Source organism: Columba livia, chromosome 1 (genome assembly GCF_036013475.1).
Source record: "Columba livia isolate bColLiv1 breed racing homer chromosome 1, bColLiv1.pat.W.v2, whole genome shotgun sequence".
Classification (NCBI taxonomy): Eukaryota; Metazoa; Chordata; class Aves; order Columbiformes; family Columbidae; genus Columba; species Columba livia.
This window is the reverse complement of record NC_088602.1, coordinates 162,866,151-162,891,490: the sequence shown is the minus strand read 5'-3', so window position 1 is coordinate 162,891,490 and position 25,340 is coordinate 162,866,151. Positions and strand designations below refer to the sequence as shown.

General features: G+C 36.2%; 1 protein-coding gene across 9 annotated transcripts in view; it reads left to right on the top strand.

Annotated features, from left to right (window-relative positions):
* The window catches only part of MGAT4C (MGAT4 family member C), a 400,149-nt gene that overhangs the window by 243,945 nt on the left and 130,864 nt on the right, over window positions 1-25,340 (top strand). Inside the window, exon 1 of one of the 9 annotated variants that reach the window (XM_013371762.3) lies at window positions 860-1,122. The exons of 7 other annotated variants lie outside the window; for them this stretch is intronic. The gene's annotated coding sequence lies outside the window, so the exon portion shown is untranslated. Of the gene's footprint in view, window positions 1-859; window positions 1,123-25,340 lie in introns of those variants that run through there. One more of the 9 variants, XM_065041931.1, reaches the window with a different exon arrangement.

Sequence of the window (25,340 nt, the reverse complement as noted above, 5' to 3'; positions counted from 1 at the left end):
GATTTTTTACATTTTTCCATAGCACAGTAGGATTATTTGTCACTTAAAGGTAAGAGATCAAAATACTCATTTATGGAAAAAAGTAATTATTTAAGCATGGTTTTGGACTCATTTAAAAGTTCACATGATTTATTATATTGCCTATAATATAGTAAAATACTTAGTGCCACTATATTTAGGACATCATACATTTAGCAGTGTGTTTCATGCCTCATTTACTACAGAATGTCTGGGCTGCTACTTAGCATACAAAGAATAAGTGTGCGTGTATATTTGCGCATCTCTTTACTTTTGCTATTAGTTTTAAATACTTGAAAAGACGCAGTAATTAACCTGTCATTGCAATAATGTAATATTCTTGAATTCACACCCTTTTCCAGTGTGCACCTTTATTAATCTCATGTCTTAAGAGGAGGCAAAGCCAAATCTTTAAAAAAGTGAATTCTCCAGGTGCTGCATGCATTAACCTTTACTTTAATACCTCTTCTGTACAATATTTTGATGATTACTGTCATTTAGCAAACAGATTATGAAAATGCAGTTACCTGAGGGTCTTGTTTAATAATTTAGGTAAATTAGTTTTTAGATTTTTTTTGTTGCTGTTGTTTTTAAATTGCTATATTCAATGGCTAAGCAACAAGCATATGCCATTCCTGGTCCCCAAAGCAAGAGCTTCTTGTACTGTTTAATTTTTCCTAAGAAAACAAACAAGCAAATAAATAAATAGAGAAATAAATAAATAAATTGGGGGGGTGGGGGGGGGGGGGGAGGCGGCGGGGGGGGGAATACCCCGTGTGTTGCGTGTTGCTATAATGATTAGAGAGACACATTTCAATTCGTGGCTGGCAGTTTAGGGTTAAGGTATGATTCCAGGTGAGGGAAGCCAATGAGCGCCGCCCGGTTGATGTGCCTGACATCATCGTGCCCGGGAGCTCCCAGCCCGGCCGGGGCAGCTCCAGCCCGGCCGCGGCAGCCGCGCCCGCCCCGCCGTGATGGATGTTTACGGCTCTTCCTTGAGAGCCAATTATCTCGCTTTTGTGTGAGGCCCAAGGATCGTTCGCTCTCCCTGCTCGCACACAGCGCTGCTGGATCGAGCTGAAGCAATTGTTTTCCCTCTGTCTGGTAAGAGGCTGGTCTGGCTTGCCTTCTCTTGCGGAATAAAGGTGATGCGCCTAACCTGGGAGGGGAATTGCTTGCATAGTTCAGAGGCTTAGACGTCTATAACATGTAAAGAGTAGCCTTTACTGGTGAAAAGGAGATCCTTTAGAAATGGAATGTTTTAAAGGAAAAATAAGTGTGTGTCTGGCAAACTCTACTTTACAATATGGCAATAAATAGCCTGCAGGTTTATGCCGCTTCTCAGGTGAACTAAAGAGTTATTAGACCATTGTACTGAAAAATAATTTAATATCTGTATTTTTCCATTATTTTCCTTTAGCACTTGTATTTTTCTTTTGAAATCAATCTTTTGTTGATGAGCAATGAAATAAGGAGACTTAAGAAGAGGGAATTTAATGTTGTACCAACTTTAAAAAATGTTCTGGAATACTTTTGCAGACGTAAATCAAATACCATGAAGATTAATACCAGGATGTTCAAGTTTCCAGTTCTGGAATTATAGTTACTTTGTTCTACCAATTTCTATAATTTGAAGTGGTAAGAAACTGAGTGAAAGATTACAATTTTTCAATGTACAATATTCTGGTAGCAAACCACCAAACATAATTTTTTGTTGATTTGTATGTTTTCTGTAGCTCATATTGAAAAATGTATCATTCTGTAGCTATATGAGTATATACAGAGAGGCTGAAGAAATATTTCTTTTACGTTGCTAGAAGCTTTGTAGTTTGCACAGAAGGAGGAGGGAGAGGGGAAGGATAGTGCATGTGTAACTTCCTAATTTTGCAACAGAATAAGTACTTCGAAAGCTTCCGAACTGGTGTGGATTTAAGAGATTAGAAGTGTCACTGGCATTGACAAATCAGATGCAATAAAGGCTTTAATTGATTGAAGGAGTTCAGGGGCTACTGTATGAAGAATCAGATAACCAGTTTAACTATTCAAGTAGTGTACCTAATAGGAAATAATAAACAGCAGACTCCAGTTAATTTAAAAGCTTGATGACATTTATTTTACAGTGATTAGAATTCACTAAATACCTAGGCCACTTAAGAACTTTCTACATTTATATCAGTAATCCATGATTGCACAATACAAAGTTTGAAGTAATGACATATGCAGTGAATATTACAAATGCGTGTAAAATGGAGATCTATTGTCATTCAATCTAGCTATGACTAGGTCTGCACATCAGAATAATAACACTTATTTGCAGCTCAAACACCACTTAAGACAATAGGGTTTCTCAGCTCTATTATACTTTTTGTACTTTCTACTAGTCCGGTCTTGTCTATGCAGCTCCTGTTATTTACCATTTTAATTCAGCTCTGGATATTAATGTGCCCACAAAATCGCAACCCCCTGTTAAATACCATACCTATAATATGGGTGGGGTTAGAACAATGTATTTTTTTGTTAAGGTGAGACATTCATTATGGTTTGATGCCTTCTTGCTAGCACAAGGCAGATATTCTAGTTCAAAGGTGAGATCACTATGGCCTATAAGGGGGAGGAGTATTTGGCATTTACCTTTCTTGCTTAGATCATTATCAAACTTAACTAAAAGTTATCTTATGCCAGCCTTGCAGCTATGCATTTGATTTTTTTATTTTTTTAATAGAAAAGTAAAAGTATTTGAACCTCTCCCTCACTTTTATACACCTACCCATTGCATAGGTCCTTGTAATTTATCAACGCTTCACTACTAGTCTTCATGTCAGATCTCACAATATTTCTGTTCCTACTTGCTTTAGCCAAAATTCACATACAAACAAATTATCTGTTATACAGGATGATGGATATATGATGGATTTGATGCTGATTTGCTACACACTCACAATGTGTAGCAAAGCATTCAAAGGCTGTTTTAAATATATGAGTCCTTTTAAATACTAATGTACATTGCTTTATCAGATAGTAATCATGGACCTAGGCAAGCCAAGGAAACTTAATGATATGATAATCCAAACAGATAGCGATCCGCTTCTCATAGGAAATAAGGCTTTCTAGTTTAGTTTAATCTTCCAAAAGAAATGGAAATAATTTCTGGAAGACTACCTTACAGGAAAAATATGGGTATTTATTTCAATAAAAATGAAGAAAACAATATCTCTTGGATAAAAATACTGTTACAACCTTGTTTTTTTTTTCTTTAAAATAATAAAGATAGCTATGATAATGCTATCCCAGGAATTACATTTCCAATTGACCATTGGTCTGGGAAAGAGTCCTTCATGTCCACAGAACACACACTGTTAAGTTCATACACCATCAGTGGCCCACTGTATTAAAGGAAGAGTTAGCATTAGGTTACTTGATTGTGAGAACAAGCCATTTCATTTTTCTGATTTTCTATGAATGAGTCAAATCAGGTAGCGACCCTTACAATGAAGATTTGAGTCATTCCTCCTACACAAGAAACTCACTTCTCTTGTCAGATAATTTTGAGTGAAGTGACAATGTATTTAATATATCTTAAAGAAAATAAAACTTTCAGCTAAGTAGAAATATGATAATTATATCAATTGCTGAAAAAGTATCCATATCACCAGTAGTAAAAACACAAACTAAAAGTAATTCTTCTTCCTCTATAACTGGCAAAGGAAAATAAGCCCTAGAAAATACAAATTAAAGTAGGAATGTAATAGTACACTTTCTCCTGTATCTAGCTAATTTCAGTCAGGAAGGCTCCTCATATAATCTGTGGAGAGAAAGAGGCATCTCCAATAAAGAATTCATCTCATCTTTTAGATAATTATTTCAGATAGATGAGCTGAATCACTCTCTGGAGGGGTCAGATTCACTCTGTGTAGACAACCTACCTGAACACTTTTGATTATGTGTCTAACTTCCAGACTTTTAAATATGGTCTAATTAAGATCTTCAAGATTTGAGTTGCAGTGAATCCCACCAGTAACATAAATAACAAAAAACAACAACAACAACAAAACAACAACAAAAAACCAAACCCCCAAATAATTACACCCATTATTTTCTGCACGTTGGAGCCACAGTTATTTATTTCTGAAATAGATGGACTCTGGACTTCATTTCTGCAACAGCAGGACACTTGGCCGAAGATGCTGAGTTTCCACAGGTATTTTCTGTCAGCTGGAAAATATAGAGGCTTGGGAAACAAAGATTTACAGCTGGTAACGGGGTGAACCATGCTCTGTCTTTTTCTTTCATTCAAGCATTATCTTCCATGCTTAAAGCTTTTCTTACTCCTATCCCTGACCGTTTATTTACCTGCTCCCAGAATCATTGGAGATTCAGCTATTGCTCATGTATGTTGCATATTTTTAAAATATTACTACTTCGCTAAATTTTATTGTCTTTTAGGGAGAAAAATCCAGAGATAGTATTGATATTTTGCTTATTAACTATCAATCTCTTAATAAACTCTGGATTTTAGGATCTCAAATTTCTTAGAGTGATACCTAACTGAGAAGTGTATGATGATACTGGATAAACAGAAGATGGAAGTGCGCTTTCAACAGAGAAAAATTAGAAAACAATGTGAAAATATTACTTTCCTCCTATTCCCTGGTTTATAAATTTAACAAATAAAATATTGTGGTCAAATTTTCAAAGGGTAAGAAAACTTACCACTTCCTGAATTAAACATAATCTAAATAATCTGCTGCAATCTATCATAGAATAATATTACATTATCACTTGCAAATGGGAAGTATGGCTTTCACAGTTGCCAAGCTGTACTTATCCACATCTGATGGTCCCCATTAATTTTTAACAATCGTCCTGTCACCAGACCAGTGAGCTGTAGAAAATACTGTGGAGACGTCAGATTCCTTGATGATTGCAGTTAATGCTGCTGCCCCTCTGAATCAGCATGAAATGTAGACACTTTTATGACAGAATCTGCAATCTGGGATTTGATCATGCTATTTATAGTATTGTTAATGGTCTGTAGCACTGACAAGGGGTGTGTTGAAGTCATTCTCTCAGTTATCCTTGTTTTCACTTGTAAAGGCAGAACAGACATCTGGACCCTACATATCAGTAATGAGACAGAAAATAACAGCACAAAGAGGTCATTACTTTCACTGGTGAAAGGTTTTAATAAGTTGGGTTTGTTTTGTTTCGGTTTGGTTTGGTTTGGTTTTTTTTTTTTTTACTTATCTGGATTTTTACTACTATTCTGTCTGAGAAAAGGGGGTAAATTATTTTAATCTGGTTTCTAGGTGGTCAGTTAAAGTTATGTGGCAAACCAAAGTTTAGTGACATCTTAATAAAATAAAGTTCAACTAAAGAGGAAACAGCTGTACATGATTTTTAAACAGTACAATTCAAGTAACCATAGAATCATAGAATGATTTTGATTGGAAGACACCCTGAAGTTTATCGAGTCCAGCCATTGACTTAACACTGTCACTAAACCATGTCCCTAAGTACCTCATCTATGCATCTTTTAGACACTCCCAGGGATGGTGATTCAAACACTTCCCTGGGCCTCTCACTACAAGAAAGACATTGAGATGCTGAAGGGAGTTCAGAGAATGGCAATGAAGCTGATGAGGGGTGTGGAGCACAAGCCTGGAGAAAAGGAGGCTGAGGGGAAACCTTATCGAGGTCTACAACTACCTGAAATGAGGCTGTAGCATGAAGGGTGTCAGTCTCTTCTCCCAAGTAGCAAGTAATAGGACAAGAAGATATGGCCTCAATTTGTGCCGGGGGAGGTTCAGATTGGATATTAGGAAAACATTCTTCATGGAAAGTCTTGTTGGACGTTGGAACAGGCTTCCCAGAGAAGTGGTGGAATCATGTGTTACTACATGAGCAAAATGCAATTTAAAATTTTTATTAAAATATTTTAGAATCGTTGCCCTACTTCTGAAAAGGCATGGTTTACTTCCAAGTCCTTATTTTGCTTCCAAACCCAATTGTTTAAATGTGTAGTATCTAGTTTATTTTAACTTCTGAATCCCCCAAAATATTATGTACTTAGAAAACAAATATTAGGGAAGAATTCTTCTTGAGTTATTACCATCAGAATATTTAGAAGATTCCTTTATTTCTCTGTCTCCCTGAAAGCGTATCTGAATCTTACCATGCTCAATGTCTGCAAAATAATGATGAAGCCTATTTAATGTAACTGTCCTTGTGACCACTGCTTCGACCAATGTGTAAAGAACAGTAGGAATTATAGCACCTTGCTTCATTGTTTCATCTTATAATTCTCATAGAAATGGGGGGGAACAGCAACAGCTAAGTATGATAATGATCCCTGGAAACAGTACTTGATTTCCTATGGGTTTCTGTCCCTTTGTTAATTAACTTTTTAAGTGATTTAAGTCTTTAGTTTGGAGAAGAGGAGACTAAGGGGGGACCTCATTAATGTTTATAAATATATAAAGGGTGAGTGCCATGAGGATGGAGCCAGGCTCTTCTCGGTGGCAAACGATGATAGGACAAGGGGTAATGGGATCAAGCTGGAACACAAGAGGTTCTGCTTAAATTTGAGAAAAAACTTCTTCTCAGTAAGGGTGACAGAGCACTGGAACAGGCTGCCCAGGGAGGTTGTGGAGTCTCCTTCTCTGGAGACATTCAAAACCCGCCTGGACATGTTCCTGCGCGACCTCACCTAGGCGTTCCTGCTCCAGCAGGGGGATTGGACTGGATGATCTTCTGAGGTCCCTTCCAATCCCAAACATACTGTGATACTGTGATACTGTGAAGATTTCTTGTTATCTCTCCACATGCTTGTAAAATTAAGCCGTTCTTCTCCCTGCATGACTAACAAGTACTGACTTGTGCCAACTAGTTAAAATCATGTACCTTCACTAGGATACCAGAGGAGCTGTGTTTTCTCACTGCCTCTCGTTTCACCTTCCTCCAACATGGAATACAGGGAGTAAGAGATGGGTTACTCTGTTCTGCTCTAATAGGTGTGGATGGGTTTCTTTTAGGTGGAGGTTCGTTATTGAACTAGCCAGGCCCAAAGGAATTTTAAGGCCACCTAGGAAAGCTGAAAACAGGACCTGCTGTGGGGGTGAGGCAGTTCTACAATAACAGGGCTTCAACATGACATCAACAGACCTATCAGCAGTGAGACTCCAGCACATGGACAGCTCATGAACATAGATGGTACCCAATTAGTGAATGCATGCTTGCAGCGTGGACACGTGGTCAGAGAATAGTTGCATATATAAGGAGGCTTGTTTCTGTAATAAATGGCTTTGCGTGATTCACATTGAATTGGAATGCTGAGTCCTTTATTCATTCCAACAAATAGGCGCTAGAGAATTGTCCCCAAGATGCCTAACTTGGATGTCTACTACTACATTCAAAAGTTATTATGTGGGGATGAAGAGTAAGCCTGTTTTCTCAAGAAAGCAAACAGTGGGATTGTGTTTAACTGCATGGACACTAGATTTGTACCACTAGACCTCTGAGAACTTTCATCAGCGGAGGATGTCACTGGAGAACGGATCTGTCCTCTTCCATGGGGGTGTTGGAAAGGAGCTGGAAATTTTCAGCTTTTAGAATGGCAATATAGAATGAACCACAGAGGTAACACATTTCATGGACTGTGTTAGAAGGACACAGTCTGTAAAATATGTCCAGAAACTTGTTAAATATTTCATGTGCAATTATATCTCTAGTATAACTTATGAATTTTTACAGTTAGTTTTTCCTATACACTTAGCTTGCATTAATATGATTTAGGAAGATATTGCAGTATCCTCTCTATCAAATAATTTTCTATGGGTGCTCAGAAGTAACAGTAATTCATTTAAACCTTCCCAGAAGAGGTAAAATTTTTGAAGGCAGTAATTCTCTAAAGAGATTAATTTCTTTGTTTGGTTTAACCAAAAATTACTAAAAGGTAAATGTTTCCTTCCCAGTTGGGTAATTGTTTCTTCCTGGTGTCTGACAGAGATCTTTAGATTGTGTCTGAATTGGAAGTAGACAAGAGAAAAAGCAGACCCAAATCCTCAGTGGGCTTGTTAACTTCCTTCCTGTGACAGAGAGAGGGGATATCAGTTTCTTGCACACTTGCAGTGAATTCCCTCCAGGGTCTCAAAATTTTTCACACTGGGGCTGCAGGAGTCTCTCTGAGCTCCAGGATAGCTCCACTAAAAGAAATGGTTAGACTGACTTTGCTAATAGTTTTAGAAATACAAGATTCACAAAGGCCTGTGACAGACAATTATAATATCATTTATATGAATAACTATACTTAATCATACAGATAATAGGAGATGATTGACTAAGTCTTACCTGCTCTATGCCTCCAGAAACTAAAAATCTGTGCGTTTTCAAGAAAGGAGTGACCTTTTTTTTTTTTTTTTTTAAATTGTCGCATATAGTATGCTATACAATATGTTCCATGGATTGTACTACATTTGAGGTAAAAGCTTTCAAGCAGTTCGATTCCTGTAGTAAAAATAACAATGACAAGAATCTTAAAATTAAACTGTACATTAAGCACTTCACTTGTACACAATCCTCAGTCTTAAGGATTTGAAAGCTATATTGTTGTCTTTACAGGATCGAACACTGACCAGCAGACAGAGGGGGAGATAGGGCTCTTCCCACACAGCCAGTTGAATCTAGGGCACTGTGCAACCACAGGTACCTGGGCATGTAGGTATGCTGGCTATGTAGGAAATCAAGTACCATTGTAGGTTTATAGTACTCTGATGAATGACAAATGCTGTATTATTTCTGAATTTCATCCAGTAACTGTTTAATACAAAATATACAGAGAATTCAGAGAATTGGCTGCAGAGGCAGAGCAATTACATTCCAAAGAACAAACTGCATAGCACATGTATTCCCTGGTGCACACCATAGGCTTTGTGTGTGCATTGTGACCGTGTCCTCTTTTCACATTGAAATGGGAACCCCAGATCTCTGCACCCCCTGTTGCCCTCTGAAACAGAAAAAGGATAGGTAATTGTTATTGCTCACTAATCACCTGTATTTCATGTGGTTGAATACTTAAAATTATTGCCTAAAATAAGCAGTCTGATCTTGACCTTATGCACTGTAAGAAATATTACTCAGAATTCTCCTCTTTCTTTTAATTCTTTGGTGTCATTTTTAAAGTGTTTGGTTAAATCACAAAAGGATGTTTTTAGTAGTATATTTGCATCAAATTCTCCTCCACTATTCTGTCTTCCTTACCTGTATTTCTACTTTACTACTTACTCCTTAGATCTTAAAATCAATGAATAAATTTATTCTATGAAGGACGGAGAAAATGAAGACAATTTGAAGGTATTTGGTGTGGTGTCTTTCCCTTGGTAAAGATTTGTGATTACACTAATCATCTGCAGACTGGGACAGGGACAGCCTCTGGCACACAAGAAAGACCATTAGTTCTCAGACATTTGCTTAACTGACTGTTTTCAGAGAAAAGCCTGTAAGTCCTAGCTAAATGCAAAGATGTCCTAAGAGTTATTTGTCTCTTCAGAAAGACAAATTGGCTGGGGATATACTAATGGGGATGCTTTCTAAAGTGATCATATTTCTCTGTAGTCAGCTTTTTGAGTAAGAACAAATTGGTGTGTGGTGTATGAGGGAAAAGGCTAACTTTCCTTTTGCTTTACCCAACTTCACCTTTTTTTAAAGTTATAGACCCTGAAAGGTAACACCCTGTGTCTGCAATACAAAACCACTTTTGCCCTCTGACTCATGGTGCTTTGGCCAATGTCAGTGCACACATTTCCTGAGTATCTGTGGCCCTGCATTCTTGTGGCCAAATTTTATCTGTTTAGAATCTCTGACTCTTGAGAATCATAGAGGTCAAATGTACTATTTTAACTCCTTATTGATATCCTGTACAAGTTTTCTATTGATTAAAAGTCTATTTCCATCCCAGAAGGCAAATCATATCCCAGGCTGCACATAAAGGATTGTGGCTAGCAGGTTAAGGGAGCGGATTCTGCCCCTCTACTGCACTCTGGTGAGACCCCACCTGGTATAATGCATCCAGCTCTGGGGTCCCTGGAACAACAAGGACTTTACTGTGGCCTTTCAATACTTAAAGAGGACTAATAAGAAAGATGAGGACAAACTTTTTAACCAAGATCTCTGGTGACAGGACATGGGCTAACATTTTTAAACTGAAAGAGAAGACATTTAGATTGAACGAAAGAATAAATTCTTTAAGGGTAGTGAGACACTAAACAGGTTGTCCAGAAAAGCTGTAGATGCCCCATATCCCTGGAAGTGTCCAAGGCATTTTGGAGTGGGCTTTGATCAAGGTAATCTATTGGAAGATGTCTCTGCCTGTGGCAGGGGGGTTGGACAAGGTGATCTTTAAAGGCGTCTTCCAGCCCAAACCACTCCATGATTCCATAATTCTATTGAGTGTTTCTACCTTCATCAAGAAAATCCTAATGGATTAAAGAGATAGACTCTGAGATTAATAGTTTTAAAATTGCATCTTTTAATGTGCTATCACAAGGACACACACAAATTAAAAAAAAAGAAAAAGGCTCTTCTGCTAATTCCACAGTATTAACAAATTATTGGAAGTATTTCTGCAAGATACTAAATTGATTACAAAACATGGATTACAATGTTTATCTAAAACATTAACATAGCAGGAAAGACTGTGAAGAGATCCTCAGCACTGATAAGGACACAGCTGGAATACTGGCTCCAGTTCCAGGCTCCCCAGTACAAACGACACATGCACACGCTGGAGAGAGTCCAATGAGGGGGCTCAAAAATGATTAAAAGAGCATCTCTCCTATGAGGACAAGCTGAGAGAGCTTGGACTGTTCAGCCTGGAGAAGGCTCACTGGGGATCTCACCAACATGCATAAATACCTTAGGGGAAGGTACATAGTCAAGAGAGGCAGGCCCTTCTTTTCAGTGCTGCCCAGTGACAGGAAAGTGGGAAATTATAACAAAGTGCAACACAGAAGGTTCTGTCTGAATACCAGGAAAGACTTTTTTACTGTGAGGGTGACTGGTTACTGGCACAGGCTGCGCAAGGAGATTATGAATCTCCCTCCTTGGAGATATTCTAAAGCCATCTGGACATGGTTCAGGGCAACCAGCTTCACGCAGCCCTGTCAGAGTAGTTGGACCTCTGGGAATCCCTTCCACCTGCAACCCTTCAGAATTACTGTTGCTTTTTGCTTTGGCCAAGTAAATAATAAAAACTTTTGAGAGTGAAGAACACCTCAGAGTGATAGAATTTCCAGTCAGCTACATAGCTTGGAGCTCTGTGGTCTACCTCCTGCAACTATACAAGATCAATTGAATTTGTGAACAAAAAGATTTGGATCTAATAAGAATGTCTAGATGGATCAGTGGCAACATGGGAGAGGGGATCCTCTTTCCTTGATTATTTGGATAAGGGACATAACCAACACACCCAGTGCTTCTTTCATGGCCTGGGTTCTCCAATCTCTAGATCTCACCAAGGGAAACACCTATATGTAGTCTAGAAGTGCTGCTTATTACTTACATTGACTAATTTAGTCAATGCAATTTTGAATTCAGTGATATGCAACTGAACATTCTTGTGATCAGCAATTACTTAGAGCGTAGAAATTTGACAGATATCTGCTTCATTAAGGACTTGTGCTCTGATCTGCACTGTGTAAGCCAAACCTTTGTCTTACGCAATGACTGCAAATCACTCACATCAGCATTTCTTAAATGTACGGTTCACCTATCCTTTTTTCATTTTCTTCACATTTTCTAAAACCTCACTGCTTTGTAATAGAAATAGTCCATTAAAATACAGAAGACGATAAAAAAAATAAAATTATAATATCTGGTAAAATATAGTTTATTTTCTTAACAGCAACTCAAACATTAATGGCAAACTGTTAATACAATATTGTATTTTTAATAATATAAAGATACTATGAATATAAGACCTGGACAGATCTTGCTTTATATAACTTGTTGAAAGAAAATGTAAAAATGATGCTTTTTTGTTGTTGCTCATTTTTTTCATGCTGGTCTGATTTGGTAAAGATTAGTGAGGTAATTCAGGCAGCCTTGGAAGAGTTCTGTTGATCTTGCTTTCCAGTTCAGTGCTAGATCACACATATGACAGTTCTTCAGTGGTCTAATAAGGACCAGCTTCAGTAATGTAGGTATGTATTCTTAAAACAGTGCACTGTCTACTTTTTGCAGCAGCAAGATTTGATAGGATTTATGAGATATTAGATGAAATCTTTAATTGACTTCCAATTTCATCACAAGTATCATTACAATATAGCTTCAGGTTTACAAAAATAATTTCTTCATCTGAAAATACCACCTATATAATGTCAGTTTTTGTGCTAATGTGGATTTCCAACTGTGTAAAGCAGAAATGTAGATAAATTCAATTTAACATGCCCAGAGGCACAGACTTACATATTCTCTTCTGAAACTAATCAGTTATTCATTCATGAATCTCACTTTCCTCAGTCATCTCTACATACTTCACACTTCAACCTTTACATTGTCTAAGTTTTCAAAAGTCAGTATTCAGTTATGAACAATGAAAAACATTTTATTGCTATCTAAGATACCCCAAACAAACTATTTGTAATTCATTTTCCCTCTCAAAGAGCACCTCTCTTTTCCATAGAGAATAAGTATTACTTGTCTGGTTTTTTTTTATGGCAGACACTCATTCCCTTCACCATCTCCTAATAATTTTTGAACATTTTACCTATTTTAAGAGATAAAACCAAAGTTTAGATAAGAACACTTGTGAAAACTAACTGTAGGAGGCAAAGACAGGAAAGGCAGGAAAGGCAGGAAAACCTCCATCATTGTGCATTGTCTGGCAGCAGCCAGCTGCCCAATTAGCACTTGCAGGCTGGCTGGTGAGGTGATGTGCCTAAAGCTTCAGTCTCATGGTTACTAATGATGTCACAAGTGTCCACATGGAGATGACTTAGGAAAGAAAAGATACACATCTATAGGAAAGTTTCTTCATAAGTTCTGTGCAGAGGACATTTTTTCCTGCTAAGTCTTGCAGTGAAAATAGAACTTTTCCTTTGTTCTGACATGTTTCCACTAATCCATGATTAGCCTAAGCATATTTCTTTTCACTTGTATTTCTTGACCAATGTTTTAATACTGCTCTTTCCTCAATTCCTCCTTTCATTTCTTTCTAACTTTGCCCTTTACCACTTTATCTCCTACTCAGTCATATTTGTCCCTATTCATTCTCTCCTGTTTGGTGATCACATCTTTAAGTCATTTCAGTATTTCTCAACTTGCAGCATGTGGATCACAGGTGGTTCACAGGTGCCAGGAAGTGCTATATGAGATACTGACTTGTTCTTTAATCAGACACATTCACACACACAGATTCAAGTCAAGGAGCAAATCAGAGAAGAGTATAAACTTAGTTGCCAGTGTGCATTGTGTGTCATTTTTTGATGTTTGTTTTATCCACGTAGAATTCCTGTTGAGGGTCCCATTTGACCTGCAGTTACAGTCACTGTTTTGTTTTGGTTTGTTTTTTTACCTTATGTGTTAACACAGTTCTTCGGTACACTAAATAAACATAGTTGCACTCATACTGTTACAATCTAGATCATTCAGAGTAAATTTCTAATATTCCCTCTATGTTCCATCTACAAAAAAAAAGATGTAATATAACACAGACTCACTTGTGGATGCTGGTCCTACGTTTTAAGCTGCTATGGTTCAAGTTTCATCCTTGGATCAAAATTTTTCAATGAGATCTGCTCCATCTGATCCTTTTTTGTTTTGAAAAAATATTTTAGTACTTTACTGCAGTTGTGTTATGGTCTTTGAAGGCTAAAAGAAATTAGGTATGTCTACGTAGTACTGTTCCTGCTGTGTGACAAGGGAACAAAAGCCATGTGGCTTTCTTAGTGCTGAGTAATAATTTCTGCTACAAGGTAGTTATAACAGTCAAGACACAACCACCCCAACATGTTCATTTGGCTTTTGGATTCAGCTGGTTCTCATCCTGCTCCCTTGCAATGCTGCAAGCAGAATGAGATTGTGTCCTCTTGCAGTGCAACCTGCTAGAGAGAATGTTTGGAGTAAGACGATAACAGAGCAATATCATCTAGAACATGTGTTCTTCAGATTCTTCTATAATCTTCCCAATTAATCTGGTTTGTTTGCAAACCATATGCTGGTTTGAGTGCTTTTCTCTTTTAGTTTGTAAGTATTGAGGTGTTATATATTCATAACATTGATTAATACATTCTGTGTAGTTTAAAAATAGAATGACAAAGTTTTGTCTGTAACACGCTTACAACTGTACCTTGTCCATGTAAACCATGTTTAGTGTACAGATTAATACTTTATTAATGAAAGTTTCTCAAGGAAATAAATAATTGAAGTTTATTCAGAGATATTGCATGTGTAATTCATGCTTGCTTGGAAAAGACATGTCTACATGATCTGTGATAATGCTCTTACAGTAGGAAATTACTGCATTTAGAGAATATACAAAATATAGTAAATAATTCTGAGCTTCTGGTTCTCTTTAAAATAATCATATTTATACTTGAAAATAAATAAAATTCAGTGTTATAGTTGTATAGAGACAAGATAACTAAAAAAAATAGCATTACAGAAAAATGTTTGATCTGTAAAGACAATGGTTAGAGTAACCTGAGTCAGTGATGCTGAGGTGTCCTGAGTAAAGCTCTGCCTCATTGACAGACTCCAAAAAAAGAACATAATCCTGTTGAGACAAGCGCCACACAATCTGTACATGTTTTCAGTCAGTTTTATTGTTTTGTAGACCTGAGATTTTTTTTTTATTTTCTGAGATTAATTTTCTTATTTTAAAACTACATACCTTCAGTCCTGTAAGTGTATCAAGACAGAATTTTGTCAGTTAAAAGCTTCTTATGCTCTTTTTGTGACCTGGTCAAAAGTACTGGGAGGACAAGGTATCTCTGCTTCTAAACTGATTCTATTGTTGTGTGTTGTTTTCTCTGCATGTTAATATGTTGTCATGACATATAATTATTGATTTCTGTCCAGATAGTTATATCATTTACATTGTCCTTGCCAATAAGTTATAATTTAAGTATGCAAAAAGGAAGGAGATGTGTGCAGTAAATAGACAGACTTAATAGATGTATTTACTTTTTCATCATTATGAGTGGGTGCTTCATTTATGAGCAGGTTGTGGGGTGCAGTGTTATGAAATGCAGTGTAATATGAAAGTGAAACTCATCACAGAAGGGCTGAAATCTTCAATTTGCTAGGAGAAAATGTGTCATGCCAGATCCAACAGCCCGAGAGAGGTGAGGCTGCTGCTGCTCCATGTGCTATCTCTCAGCAACGATTTTCTCTGTAAAAATGAACTAAGGCAGTTCAGCTACACTGCACTAAACTAATCCTTGGATCTCAGGCAGCTGAACAACTGGGAGGAAAATCACAGCTTTACACTGGGTACAAGAGCAGGTGACCACAATGATGCTTACAAAATGGGAAATTATGAAATTAGGAGTGAATTCCTGATTAAAAAATTCAGCTTCTTCATATATTAAAAAACTGCAGATGGAATGGCAGATAGTGGAGATGCAGCAGCATAAAAAAAAATCAGTGCATGAAAGCAGATATCCAGCAAAACCCCAAACCCAAGATACTGACCCAAGCAGTGAACTTAACTCACAGTATGTGGTATGACAGTACTGCTCAAATATGCGATGAATGTGTTCAGCTAAGGACAGAGTTATTATTTTCACCTTCTAAAGAAAAAACAGGTTCATGTATCTACTTCTCAAGGGATGGTTTTTAACCTACAGAAGTACTCTTAAGTTACTTTTTAGGCACATATCAAATATTTCACTATATATTGAAGTTTTAGTCCAATAATTATAAGTAACCATGAAAGAAGGAGTGCCCTGGGCTGTGGATTTTTTCATGTAACGGTTACAAAGTCTGAAGTTTAGAACAGCTCCTCAAAATATTTTACCAGTACCAACCAAGATAATTTCACTGATTGAGAATGCTATAACAAATTGAAAAATAAAAGGTTAATGTAGAATGTGTGGACAGATGAAACGTATGGTAGATATTGGTAGTTAAATTAGCACATTTTGCCCTTGTTTGGGGTAAGAATGTATCAGATGTAGGTGTTACAAAAGAATACTTTGTTTGGGTGCTGTGTCTCCTCCATGACCTGGGCTATTTTGGTAAGCATCCCACCAGTAGGTCCAGGGAGGTGAACTTTCCCCTCTCTGCGGCACTTGTGGGATCTCATCTGGATGACTGCGACCAGTACCAGACCAGAGGAAGTCCAGCAGAAAGTCACCTAGAAGATGAGAGGGTTGGATAGCGTGGCATACAAAGTTGAGAGATGCATCTGCTTGGCACTAAAAAAGGGAAGTCTCAGATGAGGCCGTATTGTTACCTGATCTGCTACGTGATGGAGCCAGGCATCTCCCAGAGGGTTACAATGAAAGGGTGAGAGCCAACAGTGGGGAAAAGATGGAAGATGGGGAATACCAACTAGATGTAAGGAAAAAAAAATATGAGGGTGATCACATGTTTGAAGAAGTTGTCCAGAGAGGCTGTAGAGTCTCTGTCCTTGTAGATCCTCCAAACACAGCTGGTCATGGCTGTGAGCAACTTGCTATATTTGACCTTTCTTTTCAGCCAGGTATTGGACCAAAGGACAGCTACAAGTAACTTACAACCTACATTATTCTGTGATTCTTTGATTCTAACTTTATAGCCGCTTTATGTTAGTATATGTTAATATATACTCACTCACATATAAGAGTCTATAAATCTAGAATTCTCCTGTTCTTCATTGTCTCAAAAAAGTTCTTGCATTAATGCAGGAAACTTGAAAGAGACTTCTGTTATAGCAGTCACTCATCCAAAATTTGTGGGAATGCCAGAATATGACATTGAAGATCCTTTCTCGCTGCTGCTCCAAGCAAGCAGTCATAGGGACTTCATGGCACAAAGAATTTTGCACACATTTTACCTAATTGAATGTTGCCCATAATTCATACGTGGTAATACTTGTAACAGGATTGCATGGAACAAAGCACTCCCCTCCACCCTAGTATATGTTTTGTTTACCCTCGCTTTTTACTGGCAATAAACCTCTATTCTGAATGTTAGTCAAATATTCAGTCTCTCTTCAACTTACAGCAAATTACTTGAATTTGAAAAATAAATCTCCCAAATTCTATCTAGGTCAAATAGTCAGAGATACAGATTTCTGTGAATTTCACATGATAGGAACAAAATGTTATACTGCATTGGCATGTGATAATACTATTGCTGTCTTGAGACAATGGTTGTTATTCTAAATAGTCTAAATGACTATTCTAAATAGTCATTCTGTAACCAAAGAAGTTTCTTCATTGATTAGATAAGATTAAAATTTTTGCTTTCTTCAACTTTAACCTCTGTATCAAGGCTAGTAGTCTACAGCTGCCTTGATTTGATAATAGAATTTTGAACTCATCTCTAATTCATGAGGGTTGAAAAATATTTCAGGTAACCTCAAACCTCTCAAAATTCATTACTATAACATTTCCCAATTGGACTGAACTTTAAGACGTGTGTAACACATTGTAAATAGTGAAAGGAAATCTGATCTCCTGCACTCCACAGTGACTCTTAATGCATCTGAAAATTTTGTGAGTATGAGCATAATTTGTCCAAGTGTCCCAGTGAATATGAACTGCAAACTTTTTTTTTTTTAAGATTTAGGAACTGAGATATGAATAAAATATGTTCAAATATAAATAAATGGAATACGCTTACATTTTTTAAACATAATATAAAACTGAATTACTCTGACTCTTGAATGTTAAATTCATTATGTCAGCCAAATGAAGACAGAGCAGATATTCAATCAATGTAGCAATATAACAGACACTATAAACTGTCTTTATTTGAATAACAACATTTCATCTGCTTATCACCACAATATGAAAATAAAACATAGAATTCAGCAGTTGGAGCACAATTCTATTTCCGTCAAAAATGAACTTAGCACATATTAAAAGATTTTTTCTCTGTGAAAGGCACCTTTTCTATATACCAGAGAAGTTCAAGAACATCTTTCTCTGACCTTTTTCACAGATTAAATGCAGTGAAATAAATTGTGTTGTACAGGGTATTGACCACAAGTTGAAATTCTTACATTAATGAATTTTCTGTTTAGCAGTATAGACTCTTATTGGAGTTGTAACAAATGCATTTCTGTTACATTTTTAACTTGTAAACTTCTTTGAGATTAATAATAAATTCAAAATGTATGGGATGAAAGATATCCTAGCACAAACATATGGTAAGGATTTTCTTCTAAGGAGCTTTCAATTTAGAGTGTTGTTTTGAAATAAATTTAAATTCAGGTATATCAGTTAGAGGTCTTCCTTGAACGTGAACTATAGAAATGATTGCCTGTACAGCTCATATAGCTAGTACTTCATTAACTAACATATTTGCATCGACAAACTAAATTTCAGGAGCTTGGCTGTTCCATTTTTATTATCTATGAAGTTATTTAACACAGAATTGAACTTCCGGTATAGAAATCCTTTATGAGCTTCTTCCCCTCTGCTGAGTCTGTATCACTTCAGTATCTCTTTTGGTTTCCATATCTTCTTACTGTCAGAAAGAGCATATGAGAAAAAATAACGCCTCGCAAATTATCAAGGAGACTGTATTCTCTTTCACCATCTATACATACATATGGAAGAACCTTTTTTTTTTTTTTTTTTTTTCTCTGTCTAGCTCAACAATGCAACTAATATTAAGTTTGTTGTTCTGTTGCTAGGTAACAAAAATTGACACTAGCTGTTTTGGAAACATGGACATCATACTCATCTCATATCTGACAAAGAGCAGAGAATTAATTTTTAGGCTGAAGGTTTGATACTGTGCAGAACTGACATTTCAGATTATAATGACTTCCATAACCCCACCTATTTCTGTTAAGACATAAATATATAGCTGGAGAATAAAAATAATATGATAATACTGTAAAAAACTATATAAAATTTGAAAATATCCTTAATATTTTGAAAACCAAAATTAATGCATTTAATGAATTCATTAAATCTAAAATTCACATCCAGAAGTCTCACTTGCTTTGTCTCAAAGCAGTCATTCAAGGTATGAATGTGTGAGTGACCCGTTGTAATAAAAACACAACTGATACTGTTGCAAGGAGTGACAGTTTAGGTCAGAATATGGTTCACTTTTGTCTTAAAAAAATTCTTCTGTTTTCTTCTAAATCTTATCACATAACAGAAGAAGAGAACTGTTAATTGAATAGATCAGAAGAGTTCTCAGATTCTACATGCTCAGTATCCTGTGTAGGAGCTGCATTAATGAAGACTTTGGTAGAGGGGAGAAAGAATGAAGGCATCTTCCATCTGTTTTTTGAGACAGAAAAACAGCACAGTTATTTGAATTGAGATTTTTGGAAACTGTTTTTCAGAGTGTCATGCTTATAGAACCATTTTTGCAATAACTGTGTAGAAGTCTATTGTTTTCTTTGAAGTAAAGGAACTATGGGACCCAACATCAACTTCCAGTAGCAACAGCCTTACTCAGGAGAGTTGGAGGTTCCACTCTAGTCTTAATTTGTGAAATAATCAACTATATCATTTGATAGTTAAGTGAACTTGGTGTGTCCTACTGAGGACTGTTTGTTTTTGTATAAGCTGTAGACAATTTTCTTGTTTTATGTGAGTGTTTCAAGGACCAAATAAACATCTGAAAAGTGTTCTGAAAGGTATAAGAAGAAAGTTCTATGTAGTAAACATTGATATTACTCTTTGGCAACATTACATACAAGTCAACATCACAAAAGTTGGGAGGTAGGAGTGAAAGTCTGTCTATGAAATTCTAGCTAAATTACTTTTGATAACTTGCTTTTCCAGAATGTCCAGAATGTTTTCAATTTTCTGCAGGTACACCAAGCCCAGATTTTCAAACCTTGTCTTCAGCTGTGTGGCATTTGTGAATTTAAGATTTACGTTTACCTAATACCTGTTAGGAAATGGTTTATGAGGTTATTTTTTTCCCTTTTTTCAAAACAAACAAACACAAACAAACAAGCAACAAAAAACAAAACCAAACCCAAACCAAACCAAAAAACCAAACAAAACCCAGTGGAAATAAAAGAAAGATTTTGATGATAAACTGAAGTGAAAAAACTTTAATAAACAAGGTTTTAAATGAGTACTTTAAAAATTATTGAACACCAGAGATGTTATTTGTTATGAAATTATCTGGCTTGTTGTTAGAGCTTGTGTGAGGGAAACACACCAACATAAATGATACCAGAGTGCTCAGTGGTGAGTTCTGGTGAAAGCCTCATGCAGTTAATGTGGAGGTGATGCAGTGGGACTTTCTCTGTATTCTAAATGGATCAGCCAAATACATTGGAGGGAGCACTGATTCTTTACAAACAAGCAGCAGAAATCCACCCTTTCAGTTCTTGTTTTCATCAACACTTCCCTGTCTTTTGTGCCTTTGAAGGGTATCTGCAGCCACTCAGTTCTTGCCAGAGTCCTCCAGAGACCACAGAGTGAAGAAATATTATTTTCCTCTTGCATTTTCATAAGACAGCAGAGCTCCACTTCAGTGTGATTGCTGTCTTGACTAGCAGACCATGTAGCTATTTTATTATTACCAGAAATCCTCACTCATTCAGACTAATGACTGAGAAACCCATTGTGAATCATTGAAATATGCAAGCTGGTCAAGAAACAAGGCTAACCCTCCTTTTCCCAAATACAAAGTGCACTTGATTCATTGATCTGTAACAAATGGTTTTAAACTGACTTTCATAATTTGAGAAAATTGAACGAAATTGCAGCAGACTGATAATGATTTTTCAAAAATCTCAGGAGGGAAAGAAACACTGTAAACAGGATGCGTACACGTGAATAAGACTGTGTGGATATTTGTTATAAACAGTGAAGCAGGCTCATACACATCATTAAAAATTACAGCACAGGCTTGTAGCTGTAAAATTTGCATCGCTCTGCTGTTATAATTTATTTCTTGTGTTGTGATAGTGCCCAGGAGTCCAGTGATAGACTCCAAATGAGCTTCGTTCTCTATAACACAGTACAAAAAGACACCCTCTGTCCTCATTTATTTCATTGTGAATTGATTAACAGGTTTCTACATATTTATGAAAGTTTTAATGTAAAAGTAATTTTAATTATTTCTGATTATTACAATACGCTGGTAAGTTAAGGATGAAACATTTTGCTAGAATTAATGACAACTAACTGTCACTCTATTGCAAAACCTCATGGGAACTGGAAAGCAGCAGACATTTTTCAATACTAATTAGAAAAGAATCTTCCTCTCCAATCTCAGAATAAACCACTCATTTTCATCACTAGCTCATTTAGAACAGAATTGAAAAGAGGGATTTGCCAGTGCTCTCATTATTACATGGCTGTTCATTCTCTACTCCAGTACTTGAAAAAGAAAAACAATAAAAGCAGGAAAAACTGCAGAGAATGTAGTAAACTAACTCCAACATTTTCAGTTAGCATACTTTTATTTCCACAGAATTAAACCAGGTAGACTCCTTCCCTGCTACAAAGAACATCTGAAGTCTCCAACTACCTTGAGTTCCTCCAGTCACTCATTTGTTTTGTACATAAACAGCTTGTTACTTATAAACCTTCTTCAAAACCTTCTTATCCAAAGCTGTGGTGTTTTGTTTTTTCTGACCATTTTCCATGTCACACAGAGGAAAAGGCTTCCTGGGCTAGGAAAATCATCTTCACTTCAGTCTCAGGTGGTTCACAGCTCTGTATTTGTTGTTTCCTGAGGCTCCGGATTAACCTACAAGAAGTAGAAGCTGTTACCGGTAGTGTTGTCTGCCCATCAAATTAAGAAATATGGGGTTCCATCCTTCACTCCTGTGAGAAAATGGTCTTTTGAATCTGGAGAGTCCTGAGTGCTAAGATGTCTGACTGAATCTCTTCTAAATATTGTTGCACATTTTCCTACTGACAGTTTTATCTTCATATAAAAGAATTCACAGCTGCATCCCTAAAAACTTGGAGTGCTTTCTACCCTTTAATTATTTATTTAGATATGGTGCACACAATCTTTTGTCTGACTAAAACAAAACTTGACAATACAGGCAACATTACCTTGAAATATTGTCAAAATTATTTCTTGCTGCTCTATGTCACTTATCCATAAAGCCCTGGTTCAAGTAAATACATGTGTATATATATATATATATGCAAAATATACAGATTTCTTTACATATTTATGCAAATAAAATTAGGTCAGATTCTAACTGTACATAAAACACTGGGAAAAAGAAAAATTGAAAACATAGCCTAAATTTACTCAAAAAAAAAAAAAAAAGAAAAAAAAAATTTACCTGTGCTGTTTTATTTTATTTGATAGGAGTAGAAAAGCAAAGCCAAATATAATTCTGAAGTTGCCCTTAATACTCTTTTTTTTTTTTTAATAATTAATATTTTTCTGTTGTACCTGAGAACTACTTTGGTTTAATAAGATCACAAGAAATGTGGCCTTTTTTTTTTGGCCCTGTACAATTCCTTGTGAACAAAAGAATTGAAAATCCAGTAAATTTCTCCTTTTTAAAAAATAAAATGTAATAGAATCAAATAACAGATTGTTTGCTGAAAGGAAGAGTTAATGAAAGCAAGTTGCTCACAGCTGAGTTTTGAGTATCTGCAAGGATGGAGACCCCACAATGTCTCTGGGCAACCTCTCCAGGCAACCTCTTCCAGTGTGTGGTCATCCTATTTTTTCCCTTGTATCTACTTGGAATTCCCATCTTCCAGCTTGTGTCTCCATTGTGTCCATCTCAGAAATGTCTAGCTTTGTCATCTGATCAGGTGGCAATAAGGCTTTCCCTGAGACTTCCCTCCTTTAAGCTGACACAGCTCTCAGCCTTCCATGTGAGATGCTCCAGGAAGATTCACATCCATGGTCCTGCTGGTGGGGTGCTTGCCAGAAGAGCCCAGGTTGCAGAAAGCCACCTCCTCTGCTCCCTAGTGGCTCACCTTCTATTTACTGTCATTCACACCTTTTTCTGTAAATGTGACATCTTGTCAGCTTTCTAGGTAGGTAGATGGTCAAATAATTGCATGTATATATACTTATATGTGTGGGTTTGTGTACATATTTACAGAAGGCTAAAGCTTGAAAACATTCTTCCTTTCTGGATGAAATCTGAATCTGCTGTTCTCCAAGTAGAAGTTTTGCTGATTCCAAATGAACTCAACAGCTTGAACCTCACTGTCTATGTGATTTATTTATTTTTTTTTTAAACTTAAAATTCAGCTGCATTATGTTTCCGTCGTTTCCCAGCTTGTCCAAAGCACATGAATTTTATTTGTTTAGCCAGGACTTTTTTTCTACTTCTTCTCTAGATTAATCGAGAAATTAACCTACATAAAAGCTGCACTTAAAAGGGACTAATCATCCAAAATTTCCATACTGAAAATACATGCATTAACCTTGACAAAGTTTTCAGCTCCTGGATGTCCATAAAAAAATAAAATTAACATTTTTTTCCTCTACAAATTCTTCCTTTATTGTATGTACATCTACATACATGCCAAGAAACACACATGCAGTAATAAACCTATAAGCAAGAATCAGTTATTCTTATAGCAACTCTTATACTTCAGTAAATACGCATATATACATTACATGAGAATTTTATCTTTTTTTCAACGGGAAACAGAATTTAAGAAAATACTAATTCAGCACAGAGAGTCTGTGAACTTTTATGCACTTTTCTAGGTACATTAGCAATGCAGAGAAGTAGGTTATGTATTTTTTTAAATTTGTTTCATCCTTGGTTACTAACCTTTGTATTCAATTTCCTTTGTTGGTTGAAAATTGTCTTATTAATCCATTATGTCAGGAGCATAATTCCTTCCTTGTTCCTGTACAAATTATTCACAAAGAGAATAGATTAAAACGCTTCTGGGGGAAAGATCTGCTTTATAAGCAACCTAGATACCTAATATATTAGACCTAATTAACAAGGCTATCTAAAGCTTTGAAAATTTTAAGTTACATTATTGGATATGCTTTTGTTTCTTTAGAGGTGCTCAGTGTAGCAGAGGTGTCGGTGTCCTTTAACTGCAATGACTGTTCACTGAGCAAAAGCATTCAAGGAGAGGAAATAATGTCTTCTGTAGTCAAATATCTTCACTTCACATAAAAAATAAGGAAAAAAAATTGAAGTAGAAGGGCTGGGGAGGTAAGAATTTGATACAGGTCTGTTTTCCAGTGGTGTCTTTTACCACAAATGTAACAAGAGCGATTACCATGTTCCTTTTATCTTCATCTCTCACAGCTGCTGAGAGTGTGTCTGTTTGGTCCAAGCTTTTGTTAGAGAAGATTCTAAGGCTATAATATGTCAAAGAGGGATGGATAAAGTGGCATTTTGATTCATGGTTAGTCCTTCTGTTATGGGTAAAAAATATATATATATTTCTGATCAAGAAAGTGAATTATTTTAGTAAGACACATTTACCTGACACCATCAGGCATTTACTGATTTTGCTTTAAATTTTTTAACTTCTGCTTCTGAGGGCATTCTAAGACATCTGGACTTATCTCTCACTTTAAACTGGATTGATTTTGTCTTTCTGACCTGCTGTTTCCAAAACGGAGACTTCCTCTCCCAAATCTTAAGATAAAAATATTCTACCCAGTGGTGCTTTCTGTAATTTTTCCATAATACATAGCTCTGCTCAGTGGGAGAACCTACAGGAAATTCTGGAGTTCAGATTAACTTCTGAACCTAAACAATATGACATGGTAAAAATCCTATCTCATAATGCAACTCTAAGAAATAGTAAAATCTAACTTCATCTTGATAAAATTGAAACAAATTATTTCAAGCTTTCTATTTGGAATATAAATCAATAAACATAATTTAATATAATTTAATCAACATATTTTTACTTTATTAGAATATTTTGGTTTGACAGGTCATATCTTAAAACTATCTTACTATAAAAATACGCAATATTTCAGCTGATGGAAATAAATTATTCAGTCTTGTTCCATTCAACCGGTAAGAAATCAATGCAACCTTAAGAAGAAAAAATGGTTTTAGTTTATCAACATTTCATGAGCAAAAAAAAGAAACAATGATCTGTCAGAATATTTTCAAAAAGCTTTTGTAAAATACAATTACTGGAAACAGTACAAGACCCTTGTTCTGCCACACTCTCAAAAGGTCACTGTACTAAGCTGTCGACTAGCTTGTGATACCC